Source organism: Dermacentor albipictus, chromosome 2 (assembly GCF_038994185.2).
Source record: "Dermacentor albipictus isolate Rhodes 1998 colony chromosome 2, USDA_Dalb.pri_finalv2, whole genome shotgun sequence".
NCBI lineage: Eukaryota > Metazoa > Arthropoda > Arachnida > Ixodida > Ixodidae > Dermacentor > Dermacentor albipictus.
The window spans coordinates 184,617,293-184,635,862 of NC_091822.1; the positions used below are offsets into that span (position 1 = coordinate 184,617,293).

The 18,570-nt window shown below is 45.2% G+C and overlaps 1 long non-coding RNA gene across 1 annotated transcript in view; it reads right to left on the reverse strand.

Moving 5' to 3' along the window:
* Positions 1-9,256: 9,256 nt before the first annotated feature.
* LOC135920141 (uncharacterized) overlaps positions 9,257-18,570 on the reverse strand; it is a 303,939-nt gene continuing 294,625 nt past the window's right edge. Inside the window, exon 3 of the long non-coding RNA XR_010570180.1 lies at positions 9,257-9,636. This is a non-coding gene — a long non-coding RNA (uncharacterized lncRNA). The remainder of the gene's footprint in view (positions 9,637-18,570) is intronic.

Below are 18,570 nucleotides of genomic sequence, written 5' to 3' on the forward strand. Positions count from 1 at the left end.
ATGCATACGAAATGTGGGCAAAATCATAAACGTACCTATGGAATACACAGGAGAATAATTAACAGAATATATAAGGGGCAGGAGTGACATCAGCTAGACGACAGACCCGTTACATACGTCGAGAAGATGACACCGTGGAATCGCGCCCTGTGAGAAGCGAAATTTTGCAATTCCGCTGTGACCGACAATCCCATAGTGTACGTATCTTGGCTTCCCTAGCCATCCATCGACGAATATCTGGGGCCAGCCAGACGCTGCTACAACTGCCAGAGATTTGGTCACTTAGCGAAAAACTGCCGAGAATATGTGCAGAAGATCACCATCACAAAGACAACCTAAGTGCGCGAATTGGAACGGGTCCCACACTGCACCATTTTCTAGATGCCCGCAGAACAAAGCGGCCGCTTTTCAATACCAACACGACATTATCTATGGTCGCACGCAACAGCGCTATGCACTGGAACCAAACATGAACACGATGAACCCAGCGACGTTTTGGGACATCACCAAGCCAACATCAAACTCGACAAAAAGTTCAGGAGGGATCTCCTCAGAAGAGCAACCACATGACTAACGTACGACAGAATACGAGCCCACGGCAGCCCGTAAGTGTAACGAAACAGACGAACTCATCTGCGTCTATTGCTGAACTTGTCATACCAATGTTGTTTCGTGCTTTAAAAGCCATACTTGCTGCGATTCCACAGGCTAATAACCTCCCAGAGGTCAAGACCGTATTGTCGATGGAACACATGATATTGCAAAACACTACATCAACCACTGCGCAGGTGGGGCATGAATAATTATCAAAATGTCGCCATATTCCAGTGGAACGCGAATAGTCTTCGCTCTAAGTGTGCGGATTTTAGAAAAGTGGTGGCTCAGTTCTCCTTTCCAACGCTATGCACTACAGAGGCAAATGTATACAACGCTTTTAGACTAGCTAGCTACGTTGTTTATACGTCCTCTCGATCTTCAGGACTAAGCAGAGTGATGATATGTGTTCGAAGAGACCTGCCGTGAGCTTTATTAAGTGCCGCAGTGTCAGACATCCCAGAATACGTAGCACGTGAGGTTCGGTTTGACCGAGTAAATATCCCTATAGTCAGTGTTTATCTACAACCTTCTATAAATATTTCATTTTCCCCATTGACGGGCGTCTTTCAGAAATACACAAAAGATGTAATATACTGAGGAAATTTCAATGCGCACCATGTCATGTGGGGAAGCACCTAGTGTGACCGTCGCGGGAATGACCTTGAAAAGGTGATTCAGAAGAGTGGTCTTTGTTTTTTGAATGACGGCTCAGTGACGTTGCTACGGGGTTTTGATTACTCCAGCTGCCTGGACTTCACGCTCTGCTCAAACGATATTGCATGTAGAGCAACATGGAGAGCAGACATTGAAACAAGGGTTAGTGATAATTTCCCTATTCTAATAAAGGGAAAATGAGACATCCACCCAATCGTAGCAATTGCTACAAAGGAAACCCATATGGGTTCCTCGGAAGAAAAGCCTCGCAGTTGAATAAAAATTCATCCCGACCCAGGACTTGAACCCAACGCTGTTGATGAATGTTGGCACCAACGCTGTTGATGAATTCGACTTCGCTCTGCCATCTGCTAGCCGTCTGGTTAGCTCAGATGGCAGAGCGGCTGCCCCGGAAAGGCGGTGCTCCCAGGTTCGAGTCCCGGACCAGGACGAATTTTTCTTCAACTGCGAGGCCTTTCTTTCGAGGAACCTGCATGTGTTTCCTCTGTAGCAATTGCTACGAGTGGGTAGATGTCTCATTTTCCCTTTATTAATTATTTCTCTCCGCCCTGCGGGTTTCCGCAGAGCTATTACGCCATTTTCTTATTCTAATACAGCATTCTAGGCTACGATTTTCGACCTATCGGTGCTCTGCAAAGATAACAAATTGGCAGGCATTTCGATATCACATTACAAGTCAAGTTGACGCGGTCACTGATACAGTATATTATCGCTTATAGAAGACAAACCTTTGTCCAAAGTGTGTTAAGATTCCTGAAGGTTACACTGGTGTAGACTCTGAATACGAAAGGCTCAGAGCTATATCCCGCAGAGCTGAAAGAAAATACCGATGCACAGACCTTATTGAAGATTACCGAGAATTTCAAAAGATGTATGACCGTACGGGCCGGCAGCTGAAGCACCTAGGTACAAAGCTCTGGCAGAAATTCTGCACTTCACCCATACTCCCCTAACACCTTAATCAAAATTTACAATGTTCTGAGCTCTTTGAATGGGTTAGTAATGCGCCAAAAACAATTCATAACTCTAGCTGTAGTCCAGAAAGTACCGGAAATGACCGTTGCAAACAAGTTCTGTCAGCTTATTTCACGTCCAAGTGCAGCAGTAAACACACCTGTATACATTAACTCTGTCGAAGAAGCCACAGCATTGATCAACTTATCTATAAATAGCCATCAACATGTCCTACACCAGCCGTTTTTATTAGAAAAGTTAAAGAACGCACTTGTATCGTGCCACCAGAGGACAGCGGCTGGACCTGACAGGGCCACATATGCTGCCCTGAAAAACCTGGGTCCTGTGGCCACAAAAAACTTTGTTAAAATTACTGAACGATGCGTGGATATCGGAATATCTTCCGCCTTCCTGGAAAATTGCACGAGTGGTTCCGATACTAAAACCGGGAAAATTTACTCCTTTATACCTAGATTCTTTCCACCCTGTCAGTCTGAGAAGTTGCCTGTGTAAACGTATGGAAAAGATTGTAGACGCTAGGCTTCAGTGGTGGACAGAATGCAGCAACGCACTACCCGAAAATATGGCGGGCTTCCGCAGGCGCCTGTAGGATGGATGCTGTTTTAGATCTTGTTGCATGCGTAGATCATGAGAGGAGCTGTGGAAGAATCACCATTGCAGTGTTTCTAGACATAAAGCATGAATTTGGCACAGCCAGCCACACTCACGTCCTACATGGGTTGACTCGGTTAAGCATCGCTGACCACTGAGATGGGTTGCGGATTTCTTAAGACACGGGAAAATCATTACTGAAACAGCTGATGGCAAAAGCACAAAGCGGAAAGTGAATCAAGGCGTTCCGCAAGGTAGTGTACTCAGTCCATTTCTTCTAACTGTGTTATGGCTGAATTACCCCATATCTCGCCTGCTACCTTAAATTATTCATTATATACAGGAGACTTAATTGGAGCATACGGGCGTCTGACTCGAGTACTCAGGCCGTTCAGCAAAAGTTACAAGCTGGACTAAGAGTAATTAATTATTTTTTTGAAAGGCAGAGGTAGGATAATTTCACATGAGAAAACTGCTGTACTTCCTTTTACAAGGAAATTCCTTGAGAGATTCCAGCTCGTGCTTGACTCTCAGCGTGTGCAACTTGTGCGAGAACACAAGTTCTTGGGTATTATCATAGACAGACGGCTATTATAGGCTACCCAAGTAAAACCATTACAGGAGGAGGTAAACTCCCTAATCAATATTCTTCGTCAATTTGCTGGAGTGAGATGGGGTAATTCAACATCTTCCTTATTACGCATTCACTCGGCAATCATTAGACAAAGAATAGCATACTCTGCCCCTGTGCTACATGTAATATCCTGTAATCTAGAGGAAACAATTAAAAATTTCCTGGCCAGAAGTCTTCGCATACGTCTTGGTGTTCCGCGTGCATCTGTCAGTGCTCTGATAATTGCCGAGTCCCACCAACCAAATTTTCATGCACTAAGACTTACGGAAACGTGTCGTAATTTTTTTCTTTTTGGTTTTGCAAACGAACACCCTAATCATGCACTGTGTCAAGACCTCCAGCGTAGAACCACTGCACGCACACATGAAGAAATACGGCGGTGCAAGAACTTACTGCCTGCTTACCAATACTGGCCTACTTGCGCAGCTCGTCCAACATGGCGACTAGCAATTCCAGAAATAGTCACTTCAATTTCTGGAGCAGGTTTCAAATGCGATATAACCATTGTTGGGATAAAGCAATTAACTTTATCACATCTTTACACTAAATACATAGATCGCATTCACGTGTATACTGATGGATCACACTGGAAACAAAGCTCTACATTCGCGTTTTATATACCTGTATACCAAGAGAAAAGTGCTTATAAGCTTTTTCCAATTTACAACGTCCACAACGGCAGAAATTTACGTAATACTTCCTGCTTTACGTTACATATGTCAGCAGTCAGAACCACTTCGCTGGATAATTCTGAGTGACTCACAAGTCTCATTGCTACGCTTAAGAGGAAGCTTTAGCTCCGGTGCTCCTATCTAAATACATGTAAAACGAGAATTCGTTTTTCTCGGCAACCACTGTACCAAGTTTGACAAGGCTTGTTGCATTTAAAAGAACAACTTAACATCTACTGACTGTTGGTTTCGAGTTTTTTATTTAGGTCGTCAATTTTTAATAAAAATTGGCAATTTTTTTTAGAAAACGAAACTATCAAGTTTACAACTCCGTAACTCAGCAAGGAAACATGATAGCACAATGCTATGAATTGCATCTCATAGTACACCTAAAGCGGACAATCTGAGATGTTACACATGAATCTCTAAAAAATAAGTAATATGGAAATACACCCTTTGCAGAGCCCTTGTACACAACGCAACAAATTCACGTAAGATATAAATTGACATACTCAATTCGTCTGTTTTGAGTGATATAATGGATGCCGTTTACAGAACCGAGATATCTGTTCTTGGTGCGGAGCTATTAATTTATAAACTTCTTACGTCTATTTTTTTCGAACTTGCTAAATCTTTTTTTTTTTTGTAACAAAATTGAGGCCCTAAATCGAAATTCCGCTTTCGGCAGTCACTAGAACTTAACTTTCTCTCTCAAATGTAACAGATTTCATTAAAATCGGTTCAGGGGTTATCTCAGAAAAGCGTTTTTGCGTTTTACATATATTTGAATAGGCCGCGTCGGAGTTGGGCCCGAGCTAAAGCTTCCTCTTAAATGAAATCAGTTTAAGAAAAGCAAACATCACATTGACATATGGAATACAGAAGACATACGCCATAGCGAAAGATCTACAACACGGCTTAACTTTCCAGTGGATTCCAAGTCACTGTGAAATCATAGGAAATCAGGACGTCAAGAGAATGAATTATCACTACTTCCTCTAGCGGCGAGTGATGCGCGATGCTTATTGAACGAACTATGCGGTAGCTTGTCTGAAGAAACTTGGTTCATAAAGGATGCGCAGAACTCTCAATTATAAAATATAGATGCTGGAATACGATTCAATATTACATTTAAAATTAGTCGATCTGTTGAAACAACGATTCATAGGCTTTGGCTAGGCACTGCCTGTACTGAAATTTTCCTGTATAGGATAAGAAAAACTAACAGTGCTACATGCTCATGTGAAGAGGCTGGAGAAGAGGTAGAATACCTTCTTCTACACTGTAAAAATCATGATGCTCCCCGCAAGAACTTTTAGGAAAAACTACATGGCTTGGATAGACGGTCAATATTCTTTGAAAAACTTTTAGGCCAACAGAATACTTCATTTGGAGGAATAAAAAATATCACAAGAATACTGAGTCATACAACAGTTATTGCTCACATTGTTATTATCACCAGGCACCCTTAATTACATGTTCATTGAGTCTTCGTGTTCATGTAGCATGTGTAGTTGTTGTATTTAGAGCACCTTCTGTGTGAACATTTTGGTTTTATGAATATTTATGCTGTGTGAACTCATGTGTTGTGTGTGAACACTTCGGCTTTGCGAGTATTAATGCTATGTGAACTCTTCTGGTGCCCGAACATTTATTTATATTGCAGTACTGAGACTTAGTACGCGAAGGCTTGTTCATGTGTTTATTAGTCCACTTTTGTGATTGTTGACAACTTTCCGATGATAACTATCACGTAAGACAAGAGGAGCAGCCGGCGCCACACATAGGCACCAACCTCTCCTTAAATAAATTTAATAAAAAAGAAAGCTTCACCAGTGTCTTCATGGATACTTGTGAATAAAACATTAATGCAGGACATGAATAAACAAGAATGAAGCAAACATGAATAAAACATTAATGTTTTATTCACATTAATGTACGCTTTTAGAGAAAGGCCAAAAATTAGACCCCTTTATTCATCTTGAGTGTGCGAAAAGAATACATGTATTGATAATTCCACGCAACGACCGTTCAGAAATGAAATTTCTTAACTGTATTAAACCTGGTGTGCTGTTCGGAGTCTTTTTCTTTCAGGTTTATTTATGTTGACATTAACCACCTGGGGGAAATAGTGACGGGCATTTTCTTTTTTTTTTTTCAGGAACACCCCTCATGAAAATCCTAGACGAACGCAGATGCGACATATATCACCCCCAGACAAGGTTGGTTCTGCTGGCCTGGTTCCATACGTTATGGTAGGAGATATAATAGGCGTCATCATATATCACATAGATGACGCTTTTTCGTTGCAGCCATACCTTATGAGGCCTTATCCTCGACGCGGCAAGCTGGCATTTTTTAAATAAAAAGTTTATGTTGCTCAATGCATTCATACCATGTCGATATCCACTTTTGTGCGACCTGTATCACATACCTGATCTTCGTTTTTATGCTGCTCTTCAGGCATGCAGAGTTAAAGAAGGGAATGACGAATACACGAAGTGAGTCGCGTTTAACTGTAGGCGCAGCCGTGTCAGGAGGCTTATAGAAGACTCTTTTGTGATGGAAATTATCGTAACTCGTGCAGGAAGGAATCTGATTCCCCTTTACCAGGCATTTAGCTCATTACGTGGTAACGTTTGAACACGGTTAATGCGCTATCTACAAAAGGCTAGAATAGACTGAAGTCACCGGCCCTCACCCGCGTGCTCTCGTCTTCCACAGGTTAATTAGGACTGCAAATCGGCTTTGTCGGATGTGGTCTATGGTTGTTAGTAAAACGAAGCGCTAACGTATAGGTTATGCGCCACCCTCTAGCTAGTAATCCTCTGATTGCATTGGCGCCGGCGAGACTCATTCGCATACGGCCGCGGTCGTCTTTGAATTCCGATCGAAAGAAAATTTCCTGAAACGCTGCAACGTTGTCAGAAGAAAAAAAATTGCGGTATGATGGGTTATATTAAAGAAGCTGTATCATTAACGTAAAAAGTCGCGATATGATACACGTCATGTGAAGGGTGTTTCTATTCCCAGGATGTTTCATGAAACATTTAGCGCACACCATTGCCTTGCGTTTTCGCAAATTTCGCAGCGCGATTACATATTTAAAATCTGCATCGTCCATTGCCGCCCTTGCCATTTTCCTCTGTCCGGCACGTACAGGGAGAAAAAGAAAAAAAAAAATAGGACACCACCGTAAGCGCACCTCGCCATATCGCAGAAGAGAGCTGCATCGGAGGCGTGGAGTTTCGTTGACTGTCGAATACACGTCTTCGCAGCTTGAGGGTAGAAAAAAGGCTGTTTTTTTTCTTTTTTTTAATGCAGCGTTTTTGGCGTGTCGGTATGACATGATGGAGCTTATATCACACTAAAAGATGAGGACACAGAAAAACGTTGTACACAACACACAGGCGTTGTGTGTGTATCACGTCTTTCTGCATCCTCGTCTTTTCGTGCGCTACAAGCCTGGCTGTTTTTGTTTGTTTGCTTGTTTGTTTCTTTTTTTCTTCTTTCTTTCTTTCTTTCTTTCTTTCTCTCTTTCTTTCTTTCTTTCTTTCTTTCTTTCGAAGAGAAAGGGTACGCCGAGGAGCGGAGAAAAACCATCTGTGTTTTAGCAAGGCTATCGAAAGAAACGGAAGGCGGTGAGATGAAACGGCTGAAATGAAAAGACCCAGGAAGTCGAGGGGACATATTGAGGCCCACAAAAGAGCCGGGGTCTAGCTAAGTTCGTCGGATCGCCGCCGTATCTTGAGGCCACCCGCGTGTATCCCCTCCGGCGAGCGAGGGCGGTCGCTAGGAAAACGGGCGCAGGCACGGACGGTTGCTGCGCATTCATCATGCTGTTTGTTTCGGTTCGAAAGTTGTTAAGCGAATTTCCTTTGTGCCTGCTGTTACATTTAAAGCGTCCTGGCACCCGGCACTTAAACCTAACCATCGTCGAGCTTGAATTAAAGCCGATTCGGTCGATAAAAAAAAAAAAGAAAGCCGGATATCGAGTTGAAATTCCGCGGCCGATACGAAGACTGCGAAAGCAATTACAGTGGCGACGGAGACTACTGGGACAACCGTGCTCTGCGACTGAGCTGTCCCAGTGGTGGTGCCTCCCCCCCTCCCCCTGTTGTCATAATATTCACTAGCTTGATATAATGACGCCTGGTAACGGCAAAGTTAGTAATATTTTTTACTATAAAAAAAAAATCGGATACAACTTTAGAAAAAAGGGGGCGTTTACTCCTGCGAGGAGGAAACACACGAGCATCCACCAATGGGCGCGCGCTCTGGACCGACGTCATGCGCCGGACGGCCGGTGACTTCGCCGCTTCAGTCATCTGGGCGGGGCCTCCCCTTTTTTCTAAAGTTGTATCCGACTATAAATAATGTAATCACTGTTACCGATGACTCATCGGCTACCAAATACGCACGCAGTAAACCCCACTGGATGTGATGTTTTTAGCCTATAACGCTTTTGTCGGACCCACTCTAGAATTGTCGCAGTCGGTCCGGTGAATGCGTCACACGCTCTAGAAACATTGTGCTCGGTGGTGCTAACTGCTTTTGGATTCGGTGGCTGATACTCGTTATGAGTAATGATTGCCTTGCTTAGTCAAAGATGTTACTTACTCTACCGTTACCAGGCGTAGTTATGCCACGGTTATGAATATTTTGACGCCAGTTAATAAACACAACTTTTTTTTTCTTTTTTTTAAGGTGTGTAGTAAAACTGCTCGTGATATCGGTTGTCTTGCTTCATTACAGAAGTAAACATTTACACAGCTGTGCTCGAGCACCTATATCATTTAGAAAAAACACACACACAAATCATTAAACTCAATTTATTGAAATTGTTCAATTTTGGCTTATTCAAACATTACGTCGCACCTCTTCTTTGGCCGCAATACTCTTAATTTGAAGGCAACCCAATTTGCTGCCTCTTTCGAGTCATCTTGAGCTTGTGTCTCCTCATTCTCTTGTGCAATTTTTTCGAAAGTTGCGCTGCAGCACCCCAGGATCTCTGTAACACTGTCTTCGAAGTCGTTTTTCTGTTGCTTCATTCTTCACAATATGAAAAAATAACGGGGGAGGGGGGGATGTTAATTGAAGCACTTATTTTGCAATTTTTGCAGCAACCGTGGCAATTTCTATTACCGAGGAGGCGGGACTTTAACAGTTGGACTCGTTAGAGACCTATATAGGAAGAGTTAAAGAATTAATGAAAAACTTTATTTAGTGAGCTTCTTCAGCACATGCGCTGGATGGAAGTGGTACCTACTTCACAGGAATCCATATGCTGTTCTCGCCTCCTGGCCCCTGGTTACGAGCCCGTGGTTAGAGGAATGAAAGGGAGCGACGTCCTGAGGCTCGTACAGGAAGAGTTAAAGAACGTAGATGTGGACGGTACAGATATCTGGAGGCGGTTGCCCTTCAGAAGCTGGATATTCATTCCCAGGCACTTGCGGTCTGGGGCCTGCTTCATGTGTTGATGGATTGGAAAGCCTGCATGAGAAACAACCATTCTATTTCATTTGTGCCAAACGCTGTGCATCTGTGTATACAGTTTGATCACACGGTTAAGACCGCATGAGCCTCCAACGTGATTGAGCTTGCTGCATAGACAAAGTTGCCCACTTAGCGAATTGCGCAGCAGCCATAAAGTTTAAGGTCTTGCATTTACATTGCGTCCTCTTTCTCAGATGCCTCACCATGCGAAATATCGGGACACCTGCATTACATTCGAGGCGCTTACAGTTGGATACCCTGGGTTGGTAGCTCAGAAAGATACAGTCAGCACAGTATCATACGAAGTATACTCGCATTTCCCGGAAATGGTCTGCATAAGGGCTCAAGGTACAGCTATATATATGATGCATATATGAAAGCAACAAGTATCTACCTGTTCATTTGTGCAAGGCCTGAGCAGACTGTAAAAAAATGTTTACACCCTTAAGGATGTTTTCTTGTCGCGCTGGTAACACCCTTACCCTTAGGGCCGCACAAAAATTTAGAGAGGCCCTCAACCAAGCTCTAACTTGATGTGCGATGGCAAAAGACGTAGTACAAAACTATGCAATCATTCTGACGGCCTTGGGCGCACAGAAATACCTGACGGGAGAGTTTCATATCGCTCCCTGTGAAATTCGCTCGTCAGATATTTCTGTGCGCCCAAAGCTGTCAGAATGATTAATATTTTTTTTAACTACGTCTTTTGTCATCGCACATCAAGTTAGAGCTCCGTTGTGGGCTTCTATAAATTTTTGTCAGGCCGCAAGCAAAAAAGCCAGCAAGCAAAAAATAAAAATTAGAAAGTGACGTCACAACCGGCAATGGCAGTGACGTGACGATCTTATGCTGCTTGGCGCGAATGTTTGAATTTCTTTAGCGTCCGGCATTTCGACCGCTATGGCAGCGGTTATTTTTGCTTCGATGCTGAGGCGAGCTTGCGACTCGCTCAGCTGAAGCGCCAGCGTGTCATTAAACTATAGGAGTAGCGTATGGTTTAATGTGAACAAAGTTGGGCTGCTACTGACGGCGAATGCTCCAGTAGGTTCCTTAGGAAGGTGAGCGAATAGGATGGAAATACATGACGCTACCACAGAGGCTTCAGAAGCAACTTCACTTTTATTCGTCTAGAATAATGCAACCAATATAACTGACCAAGCAAAATATGTTTCATTTGATTAAAATACTATGCCCAGCACACAATTGTAATGTATAGCAACGTATGCGAAACCATTTCACAGAGTCATTCGCAATTCCAAGCCGCACCATGCATGCATTCGTATCCAACAGTTATTAGACAAAACAACATTGACCCACGTTATCATTTAGAAAACATCCTACTAACTTATTCTGCTGCCCGTCGGACACTCAAAAAGCCTGTGTTACGGAGATTGAACGAACGTAGCGCGACGTTTCTGCGCAGAGCGCTCCGCATTTATCGTCACGACGAGGGACATCGAGTCGGATGCCGCTGAGTGAACTTGCACGATAACAAAAAACCTGCCCTCACACCTTTCGCCAACGAATGTTGTGCTCTAGGCCATTCAAAATTTGAAGCGAAGCGCACGCCACACTCTTACCAAGCACGTAAGGGGGAAAAAAAAGAAGAAAAAACTCGGGATGAAACCGCCGCGCTCGAGTGAGCAACGCCATGTTGCACGACACTGGTTTGCACAGTCTTGACAAGTCTTGCGCCAAAATCGCTGGTTGGTACGGGTTACCAAGAACGGACTAATAAATTGTGAAATATAAAAAAAATGACATTTGTTGTTTTAGTACTGCAAAAATATTTGAAACGGAATATTTCCTCGTATCACAGTATTCTGATTAAAAATTTTCGAATTTTTTTCCCCATAGCTTTTCTAAGTTTCAGTGCCCCCCCCCCCCTCCTCCTCACCTAGTAGCTTTTCAATCGTGCTACTCTGGCGATATATTTTCGCACTGCTTTCGTTCCAAGCTTTGCGACCTGTTTACATGGACCTTGCTTCTGCTTCATACGCGCAGAGGCTTTTATGCCTGCCGTCGGCGATGACAAAATCCGCAAAAGGGGACATCACCCAAGTCGTCATCCTCATAATTGCAGGGCACGTTGCTGCCGTCACCATTGTCTCCTAATAAAGCAGTAGAGCAGCCTGCCAAAGTTCTGAAGTTTACACACTTTTAGTGACCGCTGCGGCATGATGGAGCACCGTTGCGCGGGTCGAACTAATCGAAGCGACATGCTTTTGCGGTCGAACTAAAGAAGTTTTCCTTCCATAGAAATGTATGGTTTCTCACCGGGACTTTCCAGCGCGTTCGAATTAAGCGAGGAGTCGAATTAATCGAGGTAGAATTGAAGGAAATCAACTGGATATGACATAAATAAAGATAAAAATAAATCAAAGCATGAACCACTTTTGAGATACGATTAGAAAAAAGGTCTAAGAGAATAAGCCGAGCACAAATAACCACAAAAAGAAACGAAAACCAGGTCATCGTAAAATAACAGAAAGACAAATGAACACGAGCAGCAGCAGCAGCAGCAGTAGTAGTAGTAGTGGTGGTGGTGGTAGTAGTGATGATGATGATGATGATGATAATAATAATAATAATAATAATAATAATAATAATAATAATAATAATAATAATAATAATAATAATAATAAAGTAGTAAAGGAAGGCCGCAAAGCCCCTCGCTCCAAGGTGGTGCAGCGGGCCATCGGACCGACGCGGCCACGCTCATCAGAGCGTCGCCGCGAAGAGCGCCCGTGTCGGGAAGGCGCAAAGCGAGGAGAAAAGAGAGAGGAGGGAACACCTCCACCCTGCGGGGCGGCGGGACAGACGAAACGAAAGCAGAAGCAAGAAGAGCGAAACACAAGGTTTGCGCTTTGGAAAGAAGGGAAGGAGGAACGTAGCTGAGGGGGGGACCGAGGCCTAAATGGCACGGGGATCGACGGCGCGACAGCTGCGGACCCCCGCAGCCGCGTCCCGAGCTGCTGTTTCTCTGGACCGCAGCGGGCGTATAGGTGCTCCTCCGTATAAGGGCGGTGATGGCACGGCCCGCGGATAAATGCGGGGTCCGCGCAGTGGCGCGCGCCTGTCAAAGCTGGAGAGAGCAGCTAGCTTTTCTTTCCTGGACCCTAACGATGGCGCCGCGGGAAGATCCGCACTCGAGAGAGCCTGCCCTGAGTGTCTCGGCTCACGTACAGCGTGAAGCCGTCTGAACTCTCATTAAGGCATCCATCGTGTTTCAGTCAGAACTATATCTTGCCTTTCTCTCTTCTTTATTAAGAACTATTCCACCACCACCACCACCACGACCACCACCACTACTACTACTACTACTACTACTACTACTACTACTACTACTACTACTACTACTGCTACTACTACTACTACTACTACTACCACTACTACTGCTGCTGCTGCAACTACCAGTGGCGTTGGCAGACATTTCTTTCCGGGAGCGAGGAGGGCACCCACTTCACTGGAAATAGGGAGGATGAGGGGAGGGGAGCTAGGAAGGCCGCATATTGGCCTCGAGCTCCGCCACTGGAAAAGCTGGCGCCACCGTCGGCGTGACGTGCTAGGAGGGATCACGTGGACATAGCGGCCACGTCGGCTGCTTCGGGCGCGCCGAAGGGAGCTGAAAACGAGTTTAAATTCCCTCGAACGCTGCGGTCCTCATTTAGTGACGAAATTTTCCCGCTTCGAGTGTCTCCTTTACAACGCTTCAAAGCACTACAATAGGTAGTGGCTGCCTTTGAAGGCGCGCAACATGGTAGGCTACTGCTCGGTGCCGCAGGGGCGGACGCACGTAACGGAGGCCGGTGTCAGCCTTATTCACACGTAGCCGCAGGACAAGAAGCTGCGTGAAGCTTGGCTCGTCGCGAAACATAAAACCGGCAAACAGTCATCGGCTGCAAATCGGGTATGCAGCAAGCACAGACGCGTGGAAGATTTCTGCTACGGCGCCCGGTCTGCGATGTTCTGAAAACGCGCACTGAGACGCTCGCCCGAGTCCGCTGCCCGACTAATGTCATGACGGTTTGGTGTATGAACTTGTCGATGCTATAGATACTGGCAAGTTCAGTGGAGCGTAAAGGCAGCGGTAAGAAGCACATTTAAAAAAAAAGCACGGCATATGGTCATGTTTGTGTTATGAATTAATGCACTGGATTACAAAAAAGGAGCAGAGGGAAATTGCACGCTGAGAGCACCGATAAACATGCAGTGCGACGCAACTCGAGAAATAGTATTGAAAGGTCAAAGAATTTAGAAGAAAAAAAAGATTGAATCGTCGCGACGGCACATCACAGTCCCCGTAGGCATCGAAGTCTCTACAATGAAATTATTTTTGAACAGCTCTGATAGCGCCCACGCAACAATGGTTGCTTGTATACTGTCAAATGCTCATATTCTGCGGCCTAAAGCTCATGGCACGGTGCGAAAATGCGCGCGCGGAGAAAGCGAAACAGTGCGCGGACAAGCATGCAGGCGCGCGCACTCGGTCGCTGCGAATCTGCGCGATCGCTTCATTGAGGCTTCGTTCTATTACACTCCATTTAGTTATACAAACACTATAAGAACATATTTCACATAGTTTGCTCTCAGCGTTTACCTACCTTTCACGCAAGAAGCCGGTTCGGGAGACTCCATCGCGGCGACCGCGCGCAGTGGCGTTTACTGTACGCATTCGGTAAAGAGATATAGCGTCTGTAAACGATTGTGTGCTTTCAGTTTGCCCAAGATTATTAGTTAGACAGTAAGAAACTTCTTTCGTTTCGAAAGTATTTACAGTAATGTCCGGGAGAGCTCGCGCGTGGTGTTTTCGGTGAGCGCTGACAGCAAATCCTATGAGGAGCGCGCCACGTGATCCCTCATACTACGCCAGCGAGGCGCTTCCGATAGATGGCGACTCCGTAACTCCTCGCCGCCAATACTAACACAGAAATTTCGGGGGGTGGAGTGACGTGCTCGGTGTGCTACTCCTCGGCAACGCCACTCTGAACTACTACTACTACTACTACTACTACTACTACTACTACTACTACTACTACTACTACTACTACTACTACTACTACTAATTACTGCCACTACGTTTATTGCTACCACTACCACCACAACTATCGGCTGAATTCTGTCGCGGAGTGCTCAAGCCCGATAGAGATTCCGCCTCCTCTAGATGTATTCGTGGCAAACAAAGCTGGTGCCAGAACAGAACAAATAAGCTGCACTGTGAGCAACCAGCGAGTAAACAATGACTCCTTGACATTGTAGCTAAGCTCGGGTATGTCTTAAAACATGCTTCTACTCAAGCAAGATCAGCAGAGCTTTGTCCGCAAGCTTCACATGCAACCTATAGGCGAGTGCGGGTCAGGGGCAAATGCCAAAGTAGGTGTGAAAGGCGTACACACGTATCTCCTTTGATCTGTTCTCGCTTTCGTCCACGTGAGGAAATCAGACCGATACGTGCTCATACCCAAACCCAGGTCGGGGTTAAGGGCTCTGGGAACCGTGGACCGCCTTAGAAGGGGAGGTAGGTGGCCCTTCGCGCCTCCATATAGTCCACGTGGCATGAACATCAGTGGAAGTTCACTATAGCATTCATCAACGGCGAGCACTACCCTGGAGAGACCACAGAACAGCGTACATGTGTGCAGAAGGCCCGATGTCTGGCGTCAAAGCGTGCCATCATGTTCCGCTGACCTGATACGTTATAGGTTCTCAACGCGTCAAGGCGATGTGAAACATTTGCAGAACATCTTCCATAGGATCGTTAACCAGACGACAGACTAAGGACCGTACAATACAACGAGACACGATCACGTAAATACTATAGACAGCTGTCACTGTTCTCCAAAGCACCGACAGCGGTTATGCTAAGATCAAGAGTGCACCGCGTAAACTCACACAATTGTGGTGCATTCGCTCAGATCAGGGGATTCCTGCAGTTAAAGTTACTGAGCGTTATCTTCGTGGGCGTTGCTAGTGATATCAGCCAGAAATTCATAAATAAATAGATATTGGCTATGCACCATATTACTTCTTGTATCTGGCAGGCTCCCATCGATCGCTCTTGAAAAGCGTGTGATGCAGCATGCAACGAGACCAGGACTTTCCGTGATGCGGCAGAGATGTACAGATTAATAACCGGGCAGGAATCGGCGCGTCTGTGGCTCCCAGCAAAACGGACGCGCCGTGTGTCAGCGAGGTGCGAGATATATAAGAGAGCAGGAGCGGGGGAGCTGATATTGCTTGGCAATGATAGAGGATAACAAAGAAGGTGTTAAATGGCGTGGAAGTAAAGCCAATTGGAGGCGGCATCTGGAGGGAACCGTGCAGACGTAGCCCCGAGCTCGTTCATCTGGAAAGAAAGCGAGGAGAGATGGTGGAAGCAGACGACTTCATTGCTCGCCCCGGTGAGAGCTGGAGCACGGCTTAAGCTCATGTGTGGGCTTGGGCTCCGCGTTGTGTTCCTTGTGGACCATCTCTGAAGGGAAGCAAGATTGGGAAAGTGGACGGGCTCTCGCATCGTTAACGCCTCTGCAAATTAGTTTTGTGACAGCTTTTCTTCGCGGTATCCACGAACGCATTGCCAAAGGCCGTCACACAAGAACATGCTTTTCAGAGGAGTTAGCGATACCAAAACCTGTCTGAACTGGATTTCATTCGGTGCACTTCGCAACACACGCACATGTATTTTCTCTAACTCCACTAAAGCGCTCCCTGTTTGGCTCCTTTCTCTACCAAGGGGTGCCTAAGTCGACGCCACAGACTTTCGAAGTTGAGTGTAGCTGAAGAATTAACTGAACACACAATATTGCTGAGTTCATCCTTGCAGAAAAAATAATGGGTGTGTTGTTCTTTAGGCGGGAAAACGGCCATTCGTATACAACCCGAACGGTAGCTATGGTTCCTTATGAAAACTGTACGTAAATCCTTGCGTACTTTGCAGTGAACCTATGATAATGTTCATTTTCTTGAACTTGCGATTCATCTGTTTGAACCTGCTGGTGCCACTGTGCTCTAAATTGCCTTTATTCCTGCTGACCCAAGAAAAATGTCCTAGAGGCAAAGCTATAAATGTTCCTTTAGTATTTTACGATCGGGAATCATGTAATGATTCCATCTAACTTGACCTTACTCCGATCCTTTTAATGCGAAATCATTATATGCCCCATAAACTGCGAAATCTGGCGTATCATCCGATGGTACCAAAGCCCACGTGATCACGTGATAATGTCATCTTTCTGGACCTGTTGGGGCTCGTACTGCGAAATGCCACGGTGAACAGCCACGGTGTCGGACGGACGCCATGGTCCACGCCCAAAAACCAACCTGGCCCACTTCCAAAATTTTATTAAGGTAGGTTATGATGAACTAAAGTAAATTAAAGTGGATTAAAGTGGGTTAAGGTGGATTGAAGTGGATTAAGATTGCTACAAATTAGAGCAAGGTGGACTACGGTGGAATTTTAATTTAAGGTGATAACTTAGACAAGTCCTCGTACTTTCGCATTCAAATCACGTGACGATACTTAAGTGACCGTAAACTTTCTCCCTTATCCAATGGAGGGAACGACGCTTTACCAACCCTGTATAATCAACAGAATCGAGTAAGCCGATATGCCAGCGGGAAAGTATGGAATCGGTGCTATTGAAGGCGTTGAACACCCTATAAGGTAAAACAGGCGCTGTGCGGTACGCCATTGGGGAGGGCTCGGAATTAATTTTGGTCACCTCGTATTCTTTGACGTGCACCAAAAGGACTGCGCATGAGCATTGCATTAAGTCCCCAATAAAATGCGGGCACAGCTCCAAGGAATCAAACCGACCACTTCGTGTCCAACATGGAAGCAAAAAGGAAAAAAAGAAAAAAGAAAAGAAAAAGTAGAAAAACAGATACGAAGCCACCGCGGCGGATAAGAAGCATCGAATAGAATGAAATCGCTCCACTACTTAACCGGTAAAGTGAGCGAGCAGAAAGAAAGAAAGAAAGAAAGAAAGAAAGAAAGAAAGAAAGAAAGAAAGAAAGAAAGAAAGAAAGAAGGACGAAAAATAAAGAAAGGGCAGGTAAATGTATGTTCGGGCCGCGTGTACACGGAATCCGCCAATGTACGGGCACAGAAATCGTTGTCATGGTGCGATACACCCAAAAGCTTGACTATATGCATCCATGTTTCCCATTTTCTTAGTATTTGCAATTTCTTGCCTTGATAGAGTACCGTCCTCTCCGATGTCTTTTTGTTCGCATTCACGTCTCCTGACTCGGTTGAATGCACCTCTGCACTGGTACCGCGCAGACCGCCACCTGAGCAGCACGGAAGGAACGGAGAAGGGAAAGAAGGTTAGCGCGCAACGCCCAATAAATCTTCGCCCTATATGGGTCTCCTCTTATTCTAATCTTCCTGGTTCCTTTCTTCCGTGTGCATCTGCAGTAGGTGTGTAAGGAGAACGAAAATACCTTTTTTTCGTTCGGCAAAAATAAAAATAAAATAAATAAAGGGGCGGGGAGCTCTGTCTCGATTGACAGAGCGTCAGGTAGTAGCAGCAACTGTCGGTGATGTATGGTGGCCGAGTGAGATTGCTTGCAGCGTTCGTAATTCTCAGGAGAATGAACTAGCGCGGATAATGTCTCCTACGCAAGGAACGAAGCAGGGGGAGAGACGGACAATGGCCTGCCGCGCCCCGTTCTCTGTTCCTCGAAATGGCGACCTGAAGGCTGTATAGCTTGTCCGTAAACGTATTCTTCTTCTTTGTCATCATCATCATCATCATCATTTGCCTAATTTGCGTATACTGCAGGACAAAGGCCTCTCCCATCGATCTCCTGTTACCCCTGTTTTGCGCCAGCTGACCCCATCTTCTGCCTTCAAATTTTCTAATTTCAACACACCACCTACTTCTGTGTTGCCCTCTACTGCGCTTCTCTTCTCTTGGCACCCATCTG